The sequence below is a fragment of the Balaenoptera physalus genome, assembly GCF_965194825.1.
Source record: "Balaenoptera physalus genome assembly, chromosome: 8".
In the NCBI taxonomy this organism is placed as follows: Eukaryota; Metazoa; Chordata; class Mammalia; order Artiodactyla; family Balaenopteridae; genus Balaenoptera; species Balaenoptera physalus.
This window is the reverse complement of record NC_138887.1, coordinates 86,833,424-86,851,689: the sequence shown is the minus strand read 5'-3', so window position 1 is coordinate 86,851,689 and position 18,266 is coordinate 86,833,424. Positions and strand designations below refer to the sequence as shown.

At 41.7% G+C, this 18,266-nt stretch overlaps 1 protein-coding gene across 10 annotated transcripts in view; it reads right to left on the bottom strand.

The window, feature by feature from the left end:
* The window catches only part of ZNF277 (zinc finger protein 277), a 165,807-nt gene that overhangs the window by 32,471 nt on the left and 115,070 nt on the right, over nucleotides 1–18,266 (bottom strand). For 8 of the 10 annotated variants that reach the window (XR_014266621.1, XR_014266622.1, XR_014266623.1 and 5 more), the window contains one exon: nucleotides 10,205–10,310. The gene's annotated coding sequence lies outside the window, so the exon portion shown is untranslated. Of the gene's footprint in view, nucleotides 1–10,204; nucleotides 10,311–12,941; nucleotides 13,097–13,542; nucleotides 15,789–18,266 lie in introns of those variants that run through there. The other 2 variants (XR_014266620.1, XR_014266628.1) reach the window with 2 other exon arrangements.

The window sequence follows — 18,266 nt, the reverse complement described above, 5'->3', positions numbered from 1 at the left end:
CTCCTTTAGACTGTTTGTTTCATTCTCTGTGCAGTCAGATATTGAGAATGTACCCAGGAGTGTGACATTTAAGAGCACAAACCTCATTTGGCCTCCCATATGCTGAAGACTCTATATAAAGTTGTGAACAGCACCCAGGGGTCATAATTGGCTTTGTGTGAGCTATGGCTTTGCCTATAGACTTGCTGACCACCACTGCTCATCCAGTAACTCCCAACAGTGGGACAAAGATAAGTTCCCTCATGTCTATTCAAAACCCTGGAAGGTAGAAAAGATTCTGTCAGGTTGAGTCCTTCGGGGCCTAATAAGATTGGAACCTGTTCTTCCTCACTTAATCCCTGCCCGAATCACAGGTCTCCTTATACCTAGTAAACACTTGCCAAACTCAAAGTCTATAAAAGAAGTGAAGAAATGAACCTGAATTAAATGACTGGCATCAGTACGCAGCATACTGAAAAGGAGGCTGGGAGAAAAGTGGGTAATTATAATCAAGCTTAGTGACAGTGATGGTGGTGGTGATGATGATGATGGTGGTACATTTATTAAATACCTCATACATACATGCTGGAAACTATGTTATTTCTGAGCTCCCTATTCTATTTTATTGAACTTGGTGTCTGTCTTTATGCTAACACCACCCTGCTTTGATTATTGTAGCTTTGTGATATATTTTGAAATCAGAAAGTGTGATATCTCCAATTTTGTTCTTCTTTTCCAAGATTGCTTTGGCTATCTGGGTCCCTTGAGAGTCCATATGAATTTTAGGATAGAGTTTTTCCATTTGTGCAAAAATGCCATTGATATTTTGATAGGGATGCACTTTAAAAATACAACCTCATTTATTTCTATGACAACCTATGAGATACGTTCTATTGTTATTTCCAAAATACACATAAGAAAGCGGAGGCACTGATCTAGTACCTTTTTACAAAAATGTTGGCACTGAGCTATGGAAATTCAGGCAAGTGCTTTAAATTTCTTTCCCACTAGTAATAATGAATATTATTATCATCATCATCTGTCTACATTCTTTTTACCTTGTTCCTATAATCATCCGCTTTTGTCTGTGGGGACTTTTTTTAAAAAATTTATTTATTTTATTTATTTATTTTTGGCTGTGTTGGGTCTTCATTGCTGTGTGGGCTTTCTCTAGTTGCGTCCAGCGGGGGCTACTCTATATTGCGGTGAGCAGGCTTCTCATTGTGGTGGCTTCTCTTGAGGAGCATGGGCTCTAGGTGCGCGGGCTTCAGTAGTTGTGGCATATGGGCTCTAGAGCGCAGGCTCAGTAGTTGCTCCGAGGCATGTGGGATCTTCCCGGACTAGGGTTCAAACCTGTGTCCCCTGCATTGGCAGGTGGATTCTTAACCACTGTGCCACCAGGGAAGCTCATGTGGGGAGTCTTGACAGGAGTTGGAGATTCGGCCCCAGGGCCCCAGACAGGTCCTTGCGAACTGGATTATCCCAGCAGTGAGATCACAGTCTGCCTGGAAAAACTGACTCCCGTAGCTCTGACAAATTGGCATTGTATGTGCTGGGATGGTTGACATTCTTCACAGAGGGCCATGCTAGGGCCATGAATAAGCCTCACACCTTGTATGTATTGTTGTCATATCAGCTCTCCAGTGATTCACATGTGGTAGGAGTTCCAGAGATGGTGCCTGAAATTCATTGCCCAGGTGTAAATTTCACATGCTATTAGTCAGAGCCATCCTTAGGGAGGGTGTTTGGAGCACTTTAAGTGAATAATGAGTTTTAAAAACTTATTATTGGGCTTCCCTGGTGGCGCAGTGGTTAAGAATCTGCCTGCCAATGCAGGGGACACGGGTTCGAGCCCTGGTCTGGGAAGATCCCACATGCCCTGGAGCAACTAAGCCCGTGAGCCACAACTACTGAGCCTGCGCATCTGGAGCCTGTGCTCTGCAGCGGGGGAGGCCGCGACAGTGAGAGGCCCGTGCACCGCAATGAAGAGTGGCCCCCACTCGCCACAACTGGAGAAAGCCCGCACACAGAAACGCAGACCCAACACAGCCAAAAATAAATAAATAAATAAATTAATTAAAGAAAAAAAAAAAACAAACTTATTATTAAGCAAAAGTTCTAACATATTCATAAGTAGAGACAGTAGTATCACAAGTGCCCATGTCTGAATATTTTTATGTAGATGAAATCAAGTTAAAAAGAACTTCAAGGGCAGCTTTGAAGAGGAAAATAATTTGAGAAAAAAGAGAAAAAGGAAGGTGGGATAAAAGGGACAGGTCACACACAAAGTCTCTTTGTAAGATGGATGACAAAGGCCACAAGGGTGATGGCTCACCTTGCCCTAGGAACATTTGTGATGCCTCCCACAGGATTTAAAAATAAATCCATCATAATGAAATAGTTAATATTTATTAAACCTTTGCTATGTGCTAAGCACTGTTTTACAAACTTATGAGGTAGCCATTATTATTATAATGCTCATTTTACAAATGAGACAATTGTGGCTTTGAGACGTTAAAGTTCACTTTCTCAAAGCTCTGTGGCTGATCAATGTCAGAGGCAAGATTTGAACCCAGTATCTTTTGACTGAAGAGCCTCTGCTAACAATATGCCTGTGTTTATTAAGTCTGGTCCATGGGCTTTTTGACTCAAAACCACTAGGGCACTTGTTAAAAAGGTAGATTTCTCACTCCCATCCTAGATTAGTGCATGAGAATACCATGGTGTGAGACCTAGGAATATGCATCTGAAATAAGTTTTTTAGGTCCATCCAAGTTTGAGAACTGTGGCCCCAGGACTTCTTCATCAGAAGTTCTCTGAACTTTCTTGATTCTACACCTTTATCTGTAAAATGTTTTAAAATATGTCTTCCTCAGTGTGTTCCCATTCTCTCGCCAAATTATATCTATTCTTTATAAATTACTCCTTACAATTTAATATATAGAGGCCATTGTTCTAATGTATTATGTATGCCATATATATATATATATATATACATAAATACAAATTTTTTTAAACATCTTTATTGGAGTATAATTGCTTTAAAATGGTGTGTTAGTTTCTGCTGTATAACAAAGTGAATCAGCTATACATATACATACATCCCCATATCTCCTCCCTCTTGTGTCTTGCTCCCACCCTCCCTATCCCACCCCTCTAGGTGGTCACAAAGCACTGAGCTGATCTCCCTGTGCTATGCAGCTTCTTCCCACTAGGTATCTATTTTACATTTGGTAGTGTATATATGTCCATGCCACTCTCTCACTTCGTCCCAGCTTACCCTTCCCCCTCCCCATGTCCTCAAGTCCATTCTATATGTCTGTGTCTTTATTCCTGTCCTGCCCGAGGTTCGTCAGAACCATTTTTTAGATTCCATATATATGTGTTAGCATACGGTATTTGTTTTTCTCTTTCTGACTTACTTCACTCCGTATGACAGTGTCTAGGTCCATCCACCTCACTACAAATAACTCAATTTCGTTTCTTTTTATGGTAATATTCCATTGTATGTATGTGCCACATCTTCTTTATCCATTCATCTGTCAAAGAACACTTAGGTTGCTTCCATGTCCTGGCTATTGTAAATAAAGCTGCAATGAACATTGTGGTACATGACTCTTTTTGAATTATGGTTTTTTCAGGGTACATGCCCAGTAGTGGGATTGTTGGGTTGTATGGTAGTTCTATTTTTAGTTTTTTAAGGAACCTCCATACTGTTCTCCGTAGTGGCTGTATCAATTTACATTCCCACCAACAGTGCAAGAGGGTTCCCTTTTCTCCACACTCTCTCCAGCATTTATTGTTTGTAGATGTTTTGATGATGGCTATTCTGACTGGTGTGAGGTGATACCTCACTGTAGTTTTGATTTGCATTTCTCTAACGATTAGTGATGTTGAGCATCCTTTCATGTGTTTGTTGGCAATCTGTATATCTTCTTTGGAGAAATGTCTATTTAGATCTTCTGCCCATTTTTGGATTGGGTTGTTTGTTTTTTTGATATAGAGCTGCATGAGCTGCTTGTATATTTTGGAGATTAATCCTTTGTCAGTTGCTTCATTTGCAAATATTTTCTCCCATTCTGAGGGTTGTCTTTTGGTCTTGTTTATGATTTCCTTTGCTGTGCAAAAGCTTTGGAGTTTCGTTATGTCCCACTTGTTTATTTTTGTTTTTATTTCCATTTTTCTAGGAGGTGGGTCAAAAAGAATCTTGCTGTGATTTATGTCATAGAGTGTTCTGCCTATGTTTTCCGCTAAGAGTTTTATAGTGTCTGGCCTTACATTTAGGTCTTTAATCCATTTTGAGTTTATTTTTGTGTATGGTGTTAGGGAGTGTTTTAATTTCATTCTTTTACATGTAGTTGTCCAGTTTTCCCAGCACCACTTATTGAAGAGGCTGTCTTTTCTCTGTTGTATATTCTTGCCTTCTTTATCAAAGATAAGGTGACCATATGTGCATGGGTTTATCTCTGGGCTTTCTATCCTGTTCCATTGATCTATATTTCTGTTTTTGTGCCAGTACCATACTGTCTTGATTACTGTAGCTTTGTAGTATAGTCTGAAGTCCAGGAGCCTGATTCCTCCAGCTCCGTTTTTCTTTCTCAAGATTGCTTTGGCTATTCAGGGTCTTTTGCGTTTCCATACAAATTGTGAAATTTTTTGTTCTAGTTCTGTGAAAAATGCCATTGGTAGTTTGATAGGGATTGCACTGAATCTGTAGATTGCTTTGGGTAGTATAGTCATTTTCACAATGTTGATTCTTCCCATCCAAGAACATGGTATATCTCTCCATCTGTTTGTATCATCTTCAATTTCTTTCATCAGTGTCTTATAGTTTTCTGCATACAGGTCTTTTGTTTCCTTAGGTAGGTTTATTCCTAGGTATTTTATTCTTTTTGTTGCAATGGTAAATGGGGGTGTTTCCTTAATTTCTCTTTCAGATTCTTCATCATTAGTGTATAGGAATGCAAGAGATTGCTGTGCATTAATTTTGTATCCTGCTTCTTTACCAAATTCATTGATTAGCTCTAGTAGTTTTCTGGTAGCATCTTTAGGATTCTCTATGTATAGTATCATGTCATCTGCAAACAGTGACTGCTTTACTTCTTTTCTGAATTGGATTCCTTTTATTTCTTTTTCTTCTCTGCTTGCTGTGGCTAAAACTTCTGAAACTATGTTGAATAATAGTGGTGAGAGTGGACAACCTTTTCTTGTTCCTGATCTTAGAGGAAATGGTTTCAGTTTTTCACCATTGAGAATGATGTTGGCTGTCGGTTTGTCATATGTGGCCTTTATTACGTTGAGGTAAGTTCCTTCTATGCCTACTTTCTGGAGGGTTTTTATCATAAATGGGTGTTGAATTTTGTTGAAAGCTTTTTCTGCATCTATTGAGAAGATCATATGGTTTTTCTCCTTCAATTTGTTAATATGGTTTATCACATTGATTGATTTGTGTATACTGAAGAATCCTTGCATTCCTGGGAGCCTTAATAAAATTTAGATCTGCAAATATTTGTCTAGGGAAATTGGATTTGATAAAAACACTGGTCACAAAAGAAAATTTACAATGGCAGAAGCTATAATGGATGTAATTTGATAGATGTATTAAATATTTCCTGTACAATTTACACAAAACAGAAATAAATCCTTTGAAAATAATTTCAGTAAAATAAAAAGTAAAAAGTATTAGATACAAGTTTACATGACAGAATAGGATTGATGCAGGAATTAAACTGGCTTAATGGAATTCACTTCAGAAAATGTATTACATTTGCATTCATAAATATGGAGTCCAAGGGACTGCAGACAAAACATCCAGCTGGTGTGAATGGTCAAGGCCACGCTCTGGGGAGAGAATGCCCAGTTCCCACCAGAAGGCAGTTTCCTGAACCCAGTGGAACTCAGGCACAAGTGTGGAGACAGCCTGGTTAATTCTGCTCAAACCCCACAGCCGACCAGTTAAGACAGCCATGCATGGGCATGATCCATCTCTCTAGCCATCCCTCCTGCCTTCCCCCAACCTCCTCCAGTTAAACTGGGTGATTCCCTAGCCTGGGTTCCCTAGCTCACACCATTCTCCCTGCCTGGCAGGTCTTTCCGTGCCCTACTTCCTACCCTTCCTTCCAGATGCAGGTCCAGCTCTTCCTCATTGCCTCCCTTGTGGCCTCCATCCCACTGCGATCTAGACCTTGTCCCTCCGCAGATATACTTCTCCTGCCAAGGTCACCAGGGACCTCTACATTGCCAAATACAACGGAGTTTCTCAGATCGCCTTCTCTGCCCATCACTCCCTCCTTCTGGTAGAAATCATTTCTTCCCAAGTTTCCACGACCCCTTGTACAATGCAGCTTCATTTGGCCAACGGCCATGTCCAGAGAGGGCTGCAGCTGTGGGCTGTTATCAACCTGTATCCAGGCCAGCTGAGGGAATGAAGACCTCAGCCCTGATGGAGAGAGCTGGGCAATATCCACCACACGCCTCAAACTCAGCAGGTCCAAAACCAGATGCTTTTGGTCCTGACCATTCTATTTCTAATTTTTCCTCTGACTGACTTTCACTGCTCTAGTTGAAGTTCTCATCACCTCCTGACTAGATTAATGTGCCAGCCTCCTTCTTGGTAAGTTTGACCTACTCCAGTTCATCTTATACACAGTTAGCTAGTTTTTTAAAAAATCTCTTCTTTTTTGGTATTTTTAAAAACTGTGGTAAAATATACATAACATACAATTGACGATTTTGACATTTTAAGTGGCATCAATTACATTCACATGTTGTGCCACCATCACCATTGTCTATTTCTAGAACTTTTTCATTACACCAAACAGAAACTCTGTAACCATCAAACAGTAACTCCCATGCCCCCTCCCTCACCCCTGGTAACCTCTAGTCTGTTTTGTTTCCCATGGAATGTCTTTAAGGAGACAACTGTGCACCAGGCATCGTTCATCAAAATATCTTCTAAGTCCTCTTCAACTCCCTCCGGTGCTGAATGGTCTGCTCTCTCTGACCCCTGCAACTTCCCTCACCTTTCAGTGCCTTGCTGCTGTCTCTCCCTCCACCTTCTCCTCGTGTCCCACCCCTATCAGCTCTCAGCCGAGACCTTCTAGACCCACACAACTGGCAGCAAAGTGCAGTTTGGCTTTTGTCTCATGGGGAGCAGCCTCTTGGAATTCTTGGCAATAAAATTCTCCATCTTAACCCCAGAAAAATTTGATGTCCCCACAAATCCACTGTATAATTTCCTCCCAGAGGTGACAGTGGAAGGAGAACAAATGCAATATTTGCTTGTGGTACCCAAGACTATTATTTACTCACAGCCTGACCGTCCCCCTCTGCTTGTCTTACGGGGTTGCTGAATTTGAAACTGCACTGGCAACAGAAGAGTTAGTGCGGGTTAGAAAGTGGACTGGGCCATCAGGTGGGGAGAGTCAGAGTGAGGCCTGGACGACAAGGTGACATTAAAGAGCTGGGGCAAGAGTACAGAGAGAACAGAAGTGCTGAAAACACAGAGGTGGGAAAAGCATGCCCGCTTCAAGGAACACAAGGAGGTCTGGTTGCCCGGAGAGTAGCGGGCACAGGAGAGTGACATGAAACAAGGGTGGAGATGAAACTCCTGAAGGCCTTGCAGATCCTGTAAGAAGTTTAGACTTGCCGCCATGTTCGATGGGAAGCTCTCACTGTATGAGAAAGAAAACCCCGTGTCAAGGGTTTAAACAATAAAGGGGATTTATTGACCCAAGTAACTGAAAAGTTCAGAGGACCTTGAGATGAGGGCTCTGGCTTCATTTCTCAGGAACTCTCTTCTTTGCTCTTCTGGGAGAGTCCTTGGGCTAGTTTCTCTCAAGGTGGCAAGATGATTTTTGGCAGCAACCAAGGTATGGGTGTCTTTTTTTCAACAGGAAAGGGAGGGTCTAGCTTCTTTAAGCAGGTGAGGAATGTAACAGAATTCCTCACCTTCACTCTGATTGGGTCAGCCCGGACCAGTCACTGTGGGCGGGCCCTTGCTATGCACCTCTCTGCATAACTCTGCAGTGAAGTTCTTATTCCAATTAGGAACCCCCTGAAGCTAGGGCTGGGGTCAATCCCAGTGGCATGGCTGCTGCTTAGTAAGGGTAGAATAGGTTCTCCCAAATAATTTGGAAACTATTAGCAAAGGAAGAAAGGGGAAGATGCTGGGTAGGTAATCAAGAAAGTTCATTATACCAGAGAAGGATTTTTAAAGCTGCTCTGAAGACAGGTTGCAGGAGCCAGCAAGGAAGGAGGGAGACCAATTAGGAGACTGTTGCAGTAGTTTGGTCCTGAGATGGTGGTAGAAATTGAGATGCATTTTGGAGATAGAATTGACTGGACTTCGTGATGGATGGGGTGTTGGAGGAGGCAGTTTTGGCCCGACTCTGCGGGATCTCAAATACCAGGTTTTGGACTTCATCTTCGTAGTCAACGATGGAAGTGTTAAAGTGGGCTGCCTTTTGTGAGAGTAAGAGATTAATAATTTTTATTTTTTTGGTTTGTCTTTCACTTTCTCTTCCTCCTTAAATTTTTTTTTTTTTTTTACTTTTTACAATTTACCACAGCATATTCTTTTGTTCTTGTAATGTTTTCCAGATGATGAAAACACCAAAATCAGAATCTATGGTTTTACAAGAGTTTTATTTACTGCTCACTGTGTACCCAAGTGACTGAGAATATCCTCAAAAATCTGTTTTTTGTAGTCTAATTTTACAAGGCCCAAAGGACATATCTTCACTTGAATCTTAGAATACTCTGAGATTAATATTAACTTAGCTGAATGTTTCCAGTTTGAATTAGTATGCTGCAATGCCATTCAATCTTGCAAATTGCTATCCTCAGGAATTGAATGTGCTTTAGCTTTTCAAAATATCAATTATAAGGCATAAGAGTTCAACGGCACCTTCTGGTTTAACCCTTTAGCTATCCATCATCTGAAGCTTACAGAAATAGCTGAATTAAACTTCAAGGATATAGGGTGACTATTTTTGCAGCCTAAGCAAACAATAGCTGCAATTTGATGCCCTTGATGGAAGTGGACTGGTATGTTAATTCTGCATATGAATTCAGCAAAGCACTTACATTAAAGAATTTACTCTTGTTCTCATTCAAGTTCGACTCCATCCTCTCAAAAAGAATTGCTATTTCTCCATTCACTGAAGAAGTCCGGGACTTGGCTTGGTCTCATTTTAAGCTTCCATATATTATTTTGTCATTTATTACTTTGTTGTGCTTTGCCCCATCTCTCTGATCTTCAGTGTTCTCATCCTCTCTTTACCCCTGATTAGGATCCAAGTTCCTGACTAGATACGTCACAACATTGTTTTGAAGGTCAAGTGAGATGATACATGGAAAAGTTGTGAGGACTGCTAAGGTCTCCATAAAACGTTTACTTTTGTGATAATGCAGCATCTGCAGTTGTAGCAGTTACCATTGGGGCCCTTTTGCATTACAGCTTCCTCAGTCTTTGTATGAGGGACTTCTCCAGCCTCCTGAGGACACTAGACCAATGTGCAAGGCAGGGTGAAGTGCCAGGGAATTTATGCCCCTGAGAGCAGTCCTCAACCCATGGCCAGTGGAGTCGGTGGATAAATATCCCAGCCTTTTGCCCCTTGGTGGTGCTGGTAGGTGTGGCACAACTCTAAGAAGTGTCCTATGCAGTCTCCCAGAGGTCCTCAGTAAGCTAAGCCCCATTCCCATAGTAGTAACTTCATTAACGCACAGTTTTGTGTTCCATTTTATGTTTTACTTCCTCACTTCCTGAACTGGTATTTCCTGGGTTTACCTCTCAAACGAATGACCTGCCCTCAAATTCTTATCTTAAGGTCTGTTTCTGGTGGAACTCAACCTAAGACCCTAGTTCTAATGGTCTTTCAAAAAGTATATGTGCAGCTAGCTCACTGATGACATGCTAGAATTCTCTGGCTTTATCGCCCAGCCTTAGTCCTGGATGGAACTAAGTCTATTTTGCCTCCTGATTGCTGGGACTTAGTGTATTTAGTGGTAACTCTCTGAGAGGTGGTCCCCAAGTAATTCTGCCCACACCTACCATACCCTGAGAGACCATGTACCTTATAGAAGGGCCAGCTGAAACATGAGTCAAGCAGACAGAGATTAAATATCACCATTATTGCTAATAAAGATGATATTGGAGAACGTGGCTTGTAGCTGTGGGCAAGTGAGCTTTCTAACACTGAACCCCAAAGTCAGGCAGACTTACCCACACAGTCGTAGCGAGTGTTGGACAACTGAAGGCCTCCAACTGCGCCGGCAGAGCCTGCCACTCTGAAGTTTGCAGAAAGTAGGAGCAGAACAGGATGTGTTCCCTATGCAGAGACAGATCCCAAAGAGAAAAAGGAGGAAGGGGCTGAGTCACACATGCCAAGCCCCTGTTCTCCCATTCCTCCCTTTTAGGAATGAGAGGGGCCAGAAAGAAACCCAGAATGTTATTGTAATGGATTCCTTTCTCATGGAAACAAGATGCTAGGGGAAAGGAGTTCCCCTTTTCCCACATTCCCCAGGTTTGTGTTCTCTTAGCTCCTTAGGCTTAACCATTAAACTCCAGGCCAACTGAGAGTGTGCCTGTCTCCCCTGCAGGAGGAGATCAACAATCTAGGATGACAGTGCAGCCCTTACCATGAGCACACCCCAGACCCCTCCCGCCCAAACGCCAACTACTCTTCCTTCGTGTGTTCTCCTGAGCCTGGTGATGAAGAGGGTAGCTATTGCCCTCGGAAGGCAATTTATTGACTGAAGTAATTACAGGCCACGCTGAACTCCAGCTGAAAGCTCCCCGTTCACTTTTCATTCTGAATTACGTCTAACCATGTTGTTTAAAACAGTCTATCAGAGGTTCTGCAAAGAGATTATATGACACTGTAAAGATGCTTCAGTAAAAAACATTCCATTAAAATACTGATGTCCCCAATTTAAAAATAACCCCTCTACCATTGTGAATTTCCCAGGGAGAAATTAAAGTTCTAAGATTAGATTCTCTTGTCTGCTTGAGTTAAAGTTAAAAGGCATTAAAGTCTAAAACTCATCCTTCCCAATTTCTGATTTTGCTCGTTCTGAACCAGAGGGCTTCTTCATATCTGAAGAGCACTGTGGTTCTTTCAGCAGCCTGGACAGGGTCTCACTAGAACCACTGGTGTGGCTTTTTTCAGAGTCTCAGAAGTTAAACACCAAATTTCTGTTACACCTCACTTTTTAAAGAGTATCATCAAAGCACTCAACACCAACAAAATTAAACAATGGAAAAAAAACCAATACCAAGACTTTCAAGTAATTATCAAGACAAAGTGGTGCTCCCAGAACCTTAGCACTTTGCATAAAACAGACAGTGACATCCTGATTTGGGCTTCACCAGGAAGCTAGTCCATCTGTGTAAGTCATCTGAAATCCTTGATCCGTAAACCAACTCAACTAGGAGGAAGCTCCCTCAAGAAGTTAACGTCGGCAACATGTTTTATCATTCCTATGGGAAGAATCAACACATATTTCTCTCAGGGTGACATATGAGACTGTAGGAGGTCAGACTACACCATCCCAATATAGGCCACTCTGGCATAAGGATTATTTTGAGCTGAAGGCAATTGAGAAAAAGCAGGCACAGGATGAGCTCTCTGCTGTCCCCTATCTTCTGGAAAATAAGATCACAAATTCCCCTTGTGAAGGTGTCTCCCCACTGCCCCCCCCCCCCACCAACTGTCCATGGGAAGGGAGTAACAACTTCCAGTGATACAGGAGACAGGATGGCCCCGCGAGAGTCTACACAAACAAACCTTACCAACTAGGCCTTATCTACCATTAATTTCCCATATATTTGCCTTCCTACAATTTGCTGCTCCTAGAAGCTCAAAGTCCTTTCCATTTGTCTTGACACTTCTTTTTAAATGTAACCTCTTATGTTCAAATGCTATAAAGGCCTCCAAGTTTAGCTGTTTCTTTGTAAGTTTTCTCTCTTTCTAGGAAGACCCCACATCATGTAAACCTTTTAACATCAAAGAAATTTGTATGTCTTTTCTCATATTAATATGTCTGTTGTCAGATTATTTTGCAGACCCAGCCAGAGAACCTAAGAGGGCAGAAGAGAATTTTCTTCCCCAAAAGATTTTTACACTCTTGCAAAGTTTAGAAATAGCAGTGATGGCAAGCCCGGTCATTAGTTTGTTTTGAGTTCTCTCCCATCTTGAACCTTTTTTAAAAAAATTTATTTATTTATTTGGGTTATGCTGGGTCTTAGTTGCGGCTCCAGGGCTCCTTAGTTGCAGCATGTGAACTCTTAGTTGTGGGATCTACTTCCCTGACCAGGGACTGAACCCGGACCCCTGCATAGGGAGCACAGAGTCTTATCCATTGTGCCATCAGGGAGGTCCCTCTCCCATCTTGACTCTTAAACACCTCTTAACTTCCATTTCCCCTTTGAGCCCTCTGTCTCCAACATTCCCTGATCCATGGAACCTGGGCTCTAAATAATGACACAGTGGCTCCTGCTGTTGCCTTTTGTTGAGAAATTGCTCAGGCATGTGAAGCCTGCCATGCAAGGTGAGTTTCTCCTTCATTTCCTCATTTGTTTCAGCTGGAAAACATCCTCAGCAGATTCCTGAACTAAAGCTGTTGTTGACATTTCTGCAGCTTGAATCTCTAGATGTGTTAGGATTAGTTTCGGATATGAATGACAGAAAACCCAAAATAACAGGGGGAAAGTTGAAGTTTATTCTGAAAGTAAAGCAAACGGTGCTTGCGTCCAGTTTCTTAAGGAAGACACACGAGTTCAGGCATACCTTGGAGATACTGCAGGCTTGGTTCCAGACTTCTGCAACAAAGCAAGTATCTCAACAAAGCAAGTCACACAAATTTTTTGATTTCCCAGTGCATATAAAAGTTATGCTTACACTATACTGTAGTCTATTAAGTGTGCAATAGTGTTATATCTAAAAAAACAATGTACATACCTTAATTAAAAAACACTTTATTGCTAAAAAATGCTAACCATCATCTGAGCCTTCAGTGAACCGTAATCTTTCTGCTGGTGGAGGGTCTTGCCTTGATGTTGATGGTGCTGCCTGGTCAGGGTGGCTGCTGAAGGCTGGGGTAGCCGTGGCAGTTTCTTAAAATAAGACAACAATGAAGTTTGACGCATTGATTGACTCTTCCTTTTATGAATGATTTCTCTGTAGCATGAATGCTGTTCGATAGCATTTTATCTACAGAACTTCTTTCAAAATTGGAGTCAGGGGCTTCCCTGGTGGCGCAGTGGTTAAGAATCTGCCTGCCAAGGCAGGGGAGCTGGGTTCGAGCCCTGGTCTGGGAAGATCCCACATGTTGTGGAGCAACTAAGCCCATGCACCACAACTACTGAGCCTGCGCTCTACAGCCTCCAAGCCACAACTACTGAGCCCGTGTGCCACAACTACTGAAGTCTGCATGCCTAGAGCCCGTGCTCCGCAACAAGAAGTCACCACAATGAGAAGCCCACGCACCACAACGAAGGGTAGTCCCTGCTCACCGTAATTAGAGAAAGCCTGAGTGCAGCAACGAAGGCCCAAGGCAGCCATAAATAAATAAACAAATAAATTTATTAAAAAAAAATTGGAGTCAATCCTCTCAAACCCTGCTGCTGCTTTATGAACTAAGTTTATGTAATATTCTAAATCCTTTATCAACCTTGCTGCGTTATCAACTAAGTTTATGTAATCTAAACCCTTTGTTGTCATTTCAACAATCTTCACAGCGTCTTCACCTCTTCACCGGGAGTAGACTCCATCTCAAGAAACCTCTTTCATTGCTCATCCTTAAGAAGTAACTCTGCATCCATTCAAGGTTTATATGAGATTGTGGCAATTCAGTCACATCTTCAAGCTCCACTTCTAATTCTAGTTGTCTTGCTATTTCCACCACATCTGCAGTTACTTCCTCCACTGAAGTCCCGAACTCCTCAAAGTCATCCTTGAGGATTGGAATCAACTTCTTTCAGTCTCCTGTTAATGCTGATATTTTGACCTCTTCCCGTAAATCACAAATACTCTTAGTGGTGTCTAGAATGCTGAATCCTTTCCAGAAGGTTTTCAATTGGCTTTGCCCAGATACATTAGAAGAATCACCATCTATGGCTGCTATAGCCTTAGAAAGTGTATTTCTTAATAATAAGACTTGAAAGTTGAAATGACTCTTTGATCCATGGGCTGCAGAATGGATGTTGTATTAGCAGGCATGAAAACAACATTAATCTGATTGTACATCTCCATCAGAGATCTTGGGTGAACAGGTGCACTGTCAACAAACAGTAATATTTTGAAAGGAATCTTTTTTTCTGAGCAGATCTAAACAGTGGGCTTAAAATACTCAGTAAACCATGTTGTAAACAGATGTGCTGTCACCCAGGCTTTGTTGTTCTATTTACAGAGCTCAGGCAGAGTAGACTTCGCATAATTCTTTTTTTTTTTAAAATAAATTTATTTATTTTTGGCTGCATTGGGTCTTTGTTGCTGTATGTGGGCTTTCTCTAGTTGCGGCAAGTGGGGGCTACTCTTCGTTGCAGTGCACGGGATTCTCATCGAGGTGGCTTCTCTTGTTGTGGAGCACAGGCTCTAGGTGCACAGGCTTCAGTAGTTGTGGCACGTGGGCTCAGTAGTTGTGGCTCACCGGCTTAGTTGTTCCATGGCATGTGGGATCTTCCCGGACCAGGGCTCGAACCGGTGTCCCCTGCATTGGCAGGCAGATTCTTAACCACTGAGCCACCAAGGAAGCCCAGACTTAGCATAATTCTTAAGGGCCCTACAATTTTGGGAATGATAAATGAGCAATGGCTTCAACTTAAAGTCACCTGCTGCATTAAGCCCTAACAGGAGAGTCAGCCTGTCCTTTGGAGCTTTGGAGCCAGGCATTAACTTCTATGAAAGTCCTAGATGGCATCTTCTTCCAATAGAAGGCTGTTTTGTCTACATTGAAAGTCTCTTGTTTGGTATAGCCACCTTTATAAATTATCTTAGCTAGATCTCCTGGATAACTTGCTGCAGCTTCTCTATTACCACTTGCTGCTTCACCTTGTACTTTCATGTTATGAAGATGGCTTCTTTCCTTAAACTTCATGAACCAATTTCCGCTAGCTTCAAACTTTTCTCCTGCAGCTTCCTCTCCTCTGTCAGCCTTCAGAGAACTGGAGAGAGTTAGGGCCTTGCTGTGGATCAGGCTTTCGCTTAACGGAATGTTGTGGCTTATTTGATCTTCTATCCAGACCATTAAAACTTTCTCCACATCAGCAATAAGGCTGTTTTGCTTTATTATGCATGTGTTCACTGGAGTAGCACTTTTAATTTCCTTGAAGAACTATCCCTTTGCAGTCACAACTTGACTGTTTGGTATAAGAGGCCTAGCTTTTGGTCTCTCTCACCTTCCAACATGCCTTCCTCATTAAGCTTAATCATTTCTAGCTTTTGATTTAAAGTTACAAATGTGTGACTCTTCCTTTTACTTGAACACTTAGAGGCCATTGTAGGGCTCTTCACTGGCCTAAGTTCAGTAGTGCTGTGTTTTAGGGAATAGGGAGGCCTGAAGAGAGGGAGAGAGATGGGCTGGTTTGGGGTGCTCATGGCACCCCAAAACAATGACAATAGTAACATCAAAGATCAATGAGCACAGATCACCATAACAAATATAATAATAATGAAAAAGTTTGAAATACTGTGAGAATTACCAAAATGTGAGAGACACGAAGTGAGCAAATGCTGGTGGAGAAACGGCGCGGATAAACTTGCTTGACGCAGGGTTGCCACGAGCCTTGTTTGTAAAAAACACAGCATCTGAAAAATGCAATACAGCAAAGTGCCAGTAAAACAAGGTATGCCTATACCCTGAACTACCAGAGAGGCTGAGAAATGTAGTCTTCATTCTAGGCAGCCATATACCCAACTAAACTTATTATTATTATTGAAGACATATATAAATACTGGGGGCAACTGGACTACCAGACTAATTGCACTGGCGAGGACACATACTTCTGGAGAGCCCTCCTCAGCACACCACCTTTTCCTGCTTTTGATTGGTCCAGCCTCCAGCAGTATTCCTCTCGGCTCTGCCTTTTCCAGCAATAGTGGATATGTCCTAGGGCTCGATTTCCCTCTACACCTTTCTGGGAGGAACAGCTGAGTTTGTCACAGTATGATTTATTTCTTAAGCTGTTCCCTTTCCTTCCCTAACACATATAGGCCTAACAGTATTTGTAGGATCTGATGCTTCCCTCCTTTCTTTTTCTTAAACTTTCTCTCCTTCCTGGCCCAGATAATGTTACCTTTCTTGTCTAGATTTTGTCTAACGGGCTCTTCTGTTCTGAGAGATAAGTCACTAGGTTCTGGTCTGTCAAAGGCAACTACTGTCCAAAAAAAAATCTTGAGCACTCTCACTTTTCCGAGTGAGATAATCAGCATGTATTTTCTGACTGGGCCGACAGCCAATCCAGGGTTGGATTCCATTTATCACTGCCCTGCTCACTCTCTTCTATTATGCTTCATCTTTCTTGCTGCCCTCCTTTACAGTCTTAATGCTCAGAATTTCTCAGGTGTGCCCACTCTGGGCACAGGCAGCACTTACGTCCTTACCTACAATCACAGCAACATCTGGACACTCATTCAATACCCCCCGAATAGTTTACTTGCACTTGACTGCTATTCCCCTCTCAAATGGCCCAGACTTTCAGGTACACTTGGCACCACTGTGCCAGTCTTTAAGGCGCAGTTCCCCAATGGTTCTTCCCAAAGAGTCTCTGCGTGGCTCTAAGAGAGCACTTTGCCAGTAGTGGCCTGTATCCATGCTCCCTCTGGGACAGTCAGTACAGTTTGCTGAGACTTTGCTTATATTCTTGTTCAATTTCTTTGGAACTAAGTTATTATTTCTGTCCTTATGTTCCAGATGATCCCCCCCAAATATCTACCCACCTAAGAAAAAACCTCTTAAATGAATGAAACTCCAAGTACAGTATCCCGTCCCTTTTATCTTGTCTTTCAATTTCATTTTTCCTTTAATATCTGTTGGATCTGTTCTCTAAAATCTCAACTTTATCTCCAAAAACGCTTTCTCCTTCGCAAGCTTAATTACTCTTCACTTACTTTGTTCTCATCCTGTCATTGCTCCTGTTCTAAGACTGAAGCACATTCTAGAAACACCCCAGACATTCCTTGATTTTCTGAACAAATCTGATTCCTAGAGACACAAGTTTCTAGGCACAGGACTAACTGCCTTCTTGATCTTTGGTTTTAAAACAACTTAATTGTGTCTTTAACTTCGGTAGCTTTTTCATTAAATAAAGCCTCCCATTAATTGCTTGCTGGTTTTCAATGAAAAGCGTTGTACAGGTGTCTGCACAGCTCGAGGCTTGGATTCTAAAGCGTTGGCCACAGCTCATATAATTTACAAATCCAGTCAATTTTGGATCACCTGGTGGGAGATTACTCTTGAGATTCTGGACAGGCCGTACCACATGACTTCAAGATTAGTCTTGGTGCACTGCCTATATAGGCTTGCATTAACAGTTGAAAACTAGAACTTCAGACTCCAGTGCTCTCTAGCACACATGCTGTGTAAAGTACCCATTTGTAAAGAAATGATAGAATTAGAAGATCACCATTTTGCAAGCCCTAAAAAAAATTCTAGATAACATAAACCAGTGGGTACTAAAATGGTTTGATGGGGAACTTTATAATGATGCACCAGACTGACAGCACCTGAACGCACTGATCAACTGTGACATCTCTAAAAGTGGCACATCAGATATCATGTGCCTGATGTGATGTGAGAGAAAGCACACAATATCTCTTATGAATTATTTTTGTAAAAATTTTTTTGAACACAAATTTTTAATGGAGCTTCTAGATCTACCAGTTTGCAGGAAAAATTGGTGATAGAGGAACATGTTAAATGACACAAAGAGGATATGCTATCTAAATTCAGAAAGTGAGAAAGATGACCCAATTTCTTTAACAAGTAAGTGGCAGTTAAAATGAAAGGCAGCATAAACTGTTATACATAAGATCCTTAAGGACCACACCAACCAAATGCAAAGTACGTATCTCACTAGAATCCTGATTTAAGCAAACCAAGTAAAAAGACATCTTGAAAAGTTTTTTTTAATCTATTTTTACTTATAGAAAAGTTGCCATAGTACAAAGAATTCCCACATACCCTTCACTTAAGATTTCCCCAAATGTTAACATCTTATTGCATCTACTTTATCATTCTCTCTATATATACATACCCGTATTAGGTGTGTGTGTGTGTTTTCTTTT